This window comes from Balaenoptera borealis (assembly GCF_965194805.1).
Source record: "Balaenoptera borealis genome assembly, chromosome: 15".
Taxonomy (NCBI): Eukaryota; Metazoa; Chordata; class Mammalia; order Artiodactyla; family Balaenopteridae; genus Balaenoptera; species Balaenoptera borealis.
The window spans coordinates 37,021,407-37,028,402 of NC_138871.1; positions in this window are offsets into that span (position 1 = coordinate 37,021,407).

Here is a 6,996-nt window from a genome sequence, read left to right on the forward strand (position 1 = left end):
TCTTCCGGAGGGCTCTGCCTCTGCAAAGGCACTTAGCAAGCCTTGCCATGTCTCTGGCTAGCTGTGCAACTTTGTCTCCTGTGCTACCCCCTGCTGCTGCTCTTCTGAGAGCAGTTCAAAGAGATGTAGGAGCCATGACTTTATCTCGTGATGTTCATCTTTGTCAGAGGTCAGCAAACTTCGGCCCTTGGGCCAAATCCTGCCCACTGCCTGTTTGTGTGAATTTTATTGGAACACGGCCGCATTCATTTATGTGTGTATTATCTATGGCTGCTGTCCTACTACAGTGACACAGAGACCATAAGGCCCTCAAAGTCTAAAATGTTTGCTCTTTGGCCTTTAACAGAAACAGTTTACCAAACCTTGACCTTTGCAAACCATACAATGCTTAGAACAGGGTCTGACCATAGTTGAGACCAGGCCAGACTTGCTGTGCTCAGGGGCTTACACAGACTGGGACGTCTGGAGACGGGTCTGGAAAGTGAGTACAGTACAAAGGTGAGGGCAGGGATCCCAAGGACAGAGAGTGCGAGGTGGGGATGCGAGGGTCAGAGAGGGCGGAGGAGCCAGAAAAGCCCCGCAAGGATGGACATCTTCAGAGCACTTAACACCTAGGAAGGCAAAGGGCCCCGTTTTACAGATGTGAAAACTGAAACACAGAGGGGGGAAGTGATTCTTGTTTAAGGCAAGAGAGCATAGCATGGAGGTTCAGAGTTTGGCTCTGTAACTGGACCACCTGAGTTTGAATCCTGGCTCCATCACTGATAGCCTGTAACCTTGGGCAAGTTCCCGAACCTCTCTATGCCTCAGCTTTCTCATCTATTAGATGAGGGTAGTAATTGAGCTTATCTCATGCAATGATAGGGATTAAAGGAGTCCATACATGTAAAGCACTTACAACAGTTCTAGGGAATTAAAAAAAGAAGTCCACAAATGTTGGCTGTAGCTAACCTGAGAGTGGCAAGGCTAAAATCCAGGCCTCCACTTGGTGTGGGGTTTTAGGTTGGGCCATTAAGCAAACCTGGGGCATCTTAATGCTGAAGGCACGTTTTGTGGGACCACCACCATTTCCTAACACCACGCCTGTGGTCATGATGCTCAGCTATGTATTTACTGAGGACACTGTGCTCCAAGCTTGTGTGGCAATCGGGGGTCCCAGAGTCCCTATTGTCTCCTTTGTCTTTGCTTTTAATGTATGTTTGCTCCTCCTGGAAAGGAATCTTAACTGAATGAGGAGAGTCAGGATTACCACTTCCCGAGCACTCACACGAGCCAGACACCACTAAGCGCCATGTACGTGGACTCTGCCCGAGCCCTTTGAGGTTTATCTTACCACCTCTGCTTTACAGAGGAGGGAGTCCAGACTCAGAGAGGCTAAGCAACCGCCCAAAGGTCACACAGCTGGCACGTGGCAGAGCTGGGATTGCAGGCCAGGCCCCTCTGACCCTTATAACCCCTTCAGCACACTCCCCATCACCCATCCTCACTGCTGGTGTCATCGAGTCCACCTGCAGGCTGCCGGCTGGAGGCTGAGCAGGCGTCCCAGTCCAAGCTTCACCTCTGTCACTTGCCTGACCTTGGACAAGCCGCTTCACCCCTCTTCTTCCCCACGGGGGTATGGCTCCCTCCTGGCACGCTGAGGCATTAGCCAGAGGGACAAGAGAGGAAGATGTCCCAGTGGGGCCAGCAGTGAACCAGGAGCTGGGACTGCTCTTACAGGGCTGAAGTCTCTGTGTGACCTTGGGTCGGCTACTTCCCCTCTCAGGGACTCAGTTGCCTGGGTGGCAAAGGAAGGAGGCACACGCATGCCACATGCTTCGGGCCATGGTTCTTCTTGGCTGCAAGCTGGAAGCATGAGGGCCTCCGCCAGCACCTCTGGGCACGGAGCCCTAGGCCTTGGGATCTTACAGAATCGCTCAGGTGGGAGGAGGGCTGCTGCTCTAAGCCCCCCAGTGCCAGCCTTCCCGGCTGCTGGTGTGCAAGACCAGGAAGGCACACACACCGTCCCTGGAGCTGGGAATCCCCTTGTGGCAGGCTGGCTGCCCCAGCCCCACAGCCCGCCCCTGCTTCCCTCCCTCCCTCCCTCCCTCCCCGCAGGCGGGGAAGCCAAGCTGCCAGCTGCTAGCAAGGCCTATTGTTCAGCAGTGACAAGAAATGGCTGCAGGGGCCCAGACCCAGGAAGGGCTGGAGACAGAAAGGGGGAGGGGCGGGCCGAGCTGGGGAAATGTCTTCTAGGGAGCTTGGCCCCGCTGCCTGGAGAAGCCGGAGCACAAACACCCCCAGCAGACTTTTTCACACTTGTCTTCCCGGGATGTTATCCCTGGAGGACGTGCGTGTCACTGTTTTTGTGTGTTAGTGTTACCGCGTCAGGCTGCCTCTAGAAAAGGATTTATGGTCACTTGTCTCCCAGCTGAGTGCTGAAAACAGTGCCAGGTGGCCAAGTGCTTTGAAAATGGTGTTGTTCGAAGTCAGTCCAATCCACGCGCTCATGGGAAATACCCCCTTCTTGGGCCTGGAGACATTCCAGAGATCCTGGACATTTGTGTATAGCTTAATGGTGTAGGAAGCATTTCACATACATTCGTGCTGTTTGATTCTCAGGACGACTCTGGAGGGGGTGGCGATGGAGGGAGGCTGAGCTTGCTTGGGGAAACTGAGGCACACAGAGGGGGGCTGCAGACCCAGGCTCTGGACTCCTACATTTATTACCTTCTGGTGCTTCAGAGCTTAAAGAAACTGGCCAGAAACTTAGTTATGAAAAATAATGGTCAACAGCCAGCCATGGAGCTAGAAGTTACAACCCTTGGAGCTTTGTAACAGACTCATTGGGAACTGAAGTTATTCAGAGCTTCTGTTCTGTCCTTTCTAGTGCAATAGCAGGGCCCTGAGCTGGGGAGGGCTTAGGAAAAATGAGGTTGTAGGGCAGGACTGGTCGGAGAAGGAGGTGGGAGTTTAAGTTCAATAGGAAGTTGCTGGAGGGCCAGGAAGTGGCCTGATTCATGTTTAGAATGAATTTGAAATTTGAAATTAAAAACGTGAAACCATTCACATTAGCACTATATACTTAGGTATGAATGTAACAAAATATGTACAAAACTGATATGAGGAAAACTACAAAGCACTGATGAAACAAATCACAGAAGATCTAAATAAATGGAGAGATATTCCATGTTCATGGAGAGGAAGAGTCAATATTATTTAGAGGTCAGCTCTTCCCAACTTGACCTATAGATTCAACACAGTCCCAGTCAAAATCCCAGCAACTTAGTTTGTGGACATTGACAAACTGATCCTAGAGTTTACATAGAGAGGCAAAAGACCCAGAACAGCCAACACAATATTAAAGGAGAAAAACAAAGTTGGAGGACTAACTACCCAACTTCCAGACTTACTATAAAGCTACAGCAATCAAGACAGAAAGCACAGTATAGGAAAAAGAATAAACAAATACATAAACAGAATAGAATAGAGTGCCCAGAAGTAGACACACACAAATACAGTCAACTAATCTTTGACAAAGGAGCAAAGGCAATTCAGTGGAGACAGGATAGTATTTTCAACAAATGGTGCTGGAACAACTGGCCATTCACACACACATGCACACACACTAAAAGAATCTAGACAAAGGCCTTATACTCTTCATCAAAATTAACTCAAAAGAGATCATAGACTTACATGTAACATGCGAAACTGTTTAAAACTTCTACAAGATAACACAGGAGATAATCTAGGTGATCTTGGGTTTGGTGATGACTTTTTAGATAAAACACCAAAAGTATGACCCATGAAAATTATAAATTGGACCTTATTAAAATTTAACACCTCTGCTCTGCGAAAGACACTATTAGGAGAATGAAAAGAAGCCACAGACTGGGAGAAAATCTTAGCAAAACAAACAGTCCAAGTCCAATTAAAAACGAGCAAAAGATCTGAAGAGACACCTCACCAAGGAAGATATACAGATAACAAGTAAGCATATGAAAAGATGGTCAACATCATATGTAATTAGGGAATTGTAAATTAAAACAATAATGAGATACCACCACACACCCCAAAACACTGACAACACCAAGTGTTGGTGAAGATGTGGAGCAACAGGAACTCTCATTCATTCTTGGTGAGAACGCAGAATGGTACACTTTGGAAGACAGTTTGGCAGTTTCTTACAAAGCTAAGAATACTCTTACCGTATGATCCAGCAATCATGCTCATAGATATTTATCCAAACAAGTTGAAATATAATGTCCACACAAAAATTCGGCACACAAATGTTTATAGCAGCTTGATTCATAACTGCCAGAAACTGGAAGCAACCAAGATGTCCTTCAATAGGTGAATGGATAAACAAATGCCGAAAAGCTCAGCCTCTCTGTACATCAGTGCCGAATCAACTCTCTGAGACAGAGTGTTGCGTGAAGCACCCCGAGCTCTGGTCTGCCTCAGGACCTTTGCATTTACTGTTCCCTTCCCCTCTATCTTTGTATTTCATTGAACCCTATGAAATGACTATTTTTGTAGATTAAAAAAGGTTAAATATCAGGATTCCTAATATATCCTATTCCTTCTCATCCTCCAAATCTCAGCTCAGATGCCACCTCCTCAGAGTGGCCCTCCCTGACCATCCCACTCCCAAGTAGGCATATCACTCTGTTTTATTTTCTTGGTAGCATTTATTACCATGTGAGGTTATCTCATTTATTTGTTTGCTCTCTTCTTCTTCTTCTTCTTCTTCTTTTTCTTCTTCTTTTTTTCTCTCCTGTAGTATATAAACCTCCTGACAGTAGGGACCTTGTCTTGGTCAATAAGCTTCTCAGAGAACAGATGGTCTGGGGACCCCAGATAATTGTACCACCGTAGGGAGGGGGAAGCTACCCCACTGCCCCTGAAATTTGACTGATGTCATATTTCCAGCCAGCTCTCTGGTTGGGAACAGAGCCTGATTTACCTGACAGAACAATAGGGAAACATGATATTTTCCCCTTATGTGTTGAGGGCCAAGTTCAAAGCCTCCTCCGTTGGTATAGTGGAACAGCAACATGGGCTGGAGGCAGAGAGGACTGGGTGGGAACCAGCTTTGCCCCAGCTACCACCTCCTCCAGCCTGTCCCCCCATAACAATAGAATAGCTTTCCTTACACTTACTGTGTTCCCTCAGCTCCTACTCTGATGCACAAACTTTAGTGGCTCCCTATTGCCATGAGGAAATATGTAAACCCCTTTTCAGGCTTTCGAGGCCCTGCTTTCTCGCATCCCACTGACTCTTCCAAAAGTCCCCTGCCTAGGACGCCCTCTTCCCCTCCCTACCTCCCAGGCCCTTCCCATCCTCTGGAGTTCAGGCACACCTCCTCTGGGAACCTTCCCTGACTGCCTGTGCTCACAGGCTCCTGTGGGCGCCCCCCCCCCAACCCCCTGCCATTAGTTTGCTCAGCTCATGGGGTTTTGAGGATTGCTGGGGCCTGTTTCAGAGCTCGGGCTCCAGAAGAACAGGGACTGAGTCCAGGGAGTGTGAGCGCCAGCTGGCTGCTGAGTGTGACTTGTTGGAAGGGGAAGGAGGGGAGACTGAGGGGCCTCCCAGTGGGAGAGGACCTTTGTCTCCTCCTTGGTGGGTCCAGACCCCTAAGAGCACACCAGCTCAGGAAGCTGGGGCACAGCGCCCTGGAGAGGGGTCCACGCAGCCGTCCCTCGTTCCTCTCCCTCCCCCAGTGTGGAGCCAGCCGAGTTGACTCAAGTGGCAGGAAAAATGTCCCCCCACCCTTCCAAGCTGCTGCACATCTGTGCCCAGACAAAGCCAGCTATTAATCCTAGCTTTTGTGTGAGTGTTTGGGTGTTGAATTCCATTTGGATCTGCCAGCTTTTGGAAGGGGAGATTGGAGGGGATTTAGTGACAACAAAAGGAACCCACTGAGGGGAATGGGAGGGGGCCAGGGGAGCTAAGAAACCCAAGTGCATTCACTCTGAGCCTGGTGAGGGCTCCTGGGAGCCCAACTTCAGCCAGAGCCTAACAGGGCTCCCAAATTCCCAGGGTCTGAGTCACAAAAAGAGGCCACTCCCCAGGAGAAAAACACCAGCTTCACGGGCCTGCTGTCCACTCCAGATGCTGTCTGGGCCTCGGCCCCAGCCTGACAGGGCCTGTGCCCTGCCCTGGTACCGCCTCTTTCAGACTGGGGCAGCCCACTACCCAGGGAAGTCCAGGATGGGGGGAGACAGGAAATAGGGAGCAGGCAGAAGGCTGAAGCACCAGGGACTGAGTCCAGATCAGGGAGAGCCTCAAAGTCACCAGGAGTCCCCAGCCAAGTCAACCACACAGCAATAAGGGCAGAGGGCCTGAGGCACTGGGCTGCCTAGTGGCCTGGATCTGGCTCTCCCGAGCAGTCCTTGGGCACCTGGTCCCAGCCAGATGCTCAACCTCCGGGGACTCCATTCCCCACAAACCCTAACTCTGGCTGAGGCATCAAACACACAGAATAGCCCAGGACAGGGTCATGGTGTGTGTGTGTGTGTGTCTTAGAATGTCCAGTAATTCTGAGGGGGAAGACCTGCCGCCCCAGCAGGTGTTATTTGACTAGTTTATGTAGCAGAAGCTCTGCTCTCATTACTAGATTAATAAGCGGCCTGAGGTGTGAACTGAACCCCACCCCCCAATCTGCCCCTGCCCCTCCTGCTTTGTGAATTTCACTTTTTAAATGCGCTCCCCATCTGTGGCTGTTTGACCCCAAAGGCTCACCGAGCTGTGGAGCTGTTGGGTGACACAGTGAAGTACAAGTTGTTTTAACTCTATGTGGTGCGGAGACATACCCCGAGCTTCCTCCGCATTTCTCTACCTTATCTGAGATGTCTCGTAATGTTCATTCATTCATTCAGTAGTTGACTGAAGTATTGCTCTGCAGGCCAAGTTCTGCTTTAGCTGCTGGGCAGGAGATGCAAAATGTGGCTGCGTGCTACAACCAAGGTTCCGGGCTTAACGAACGATTTTCTAGTGGCTGTTAGCACATCCACA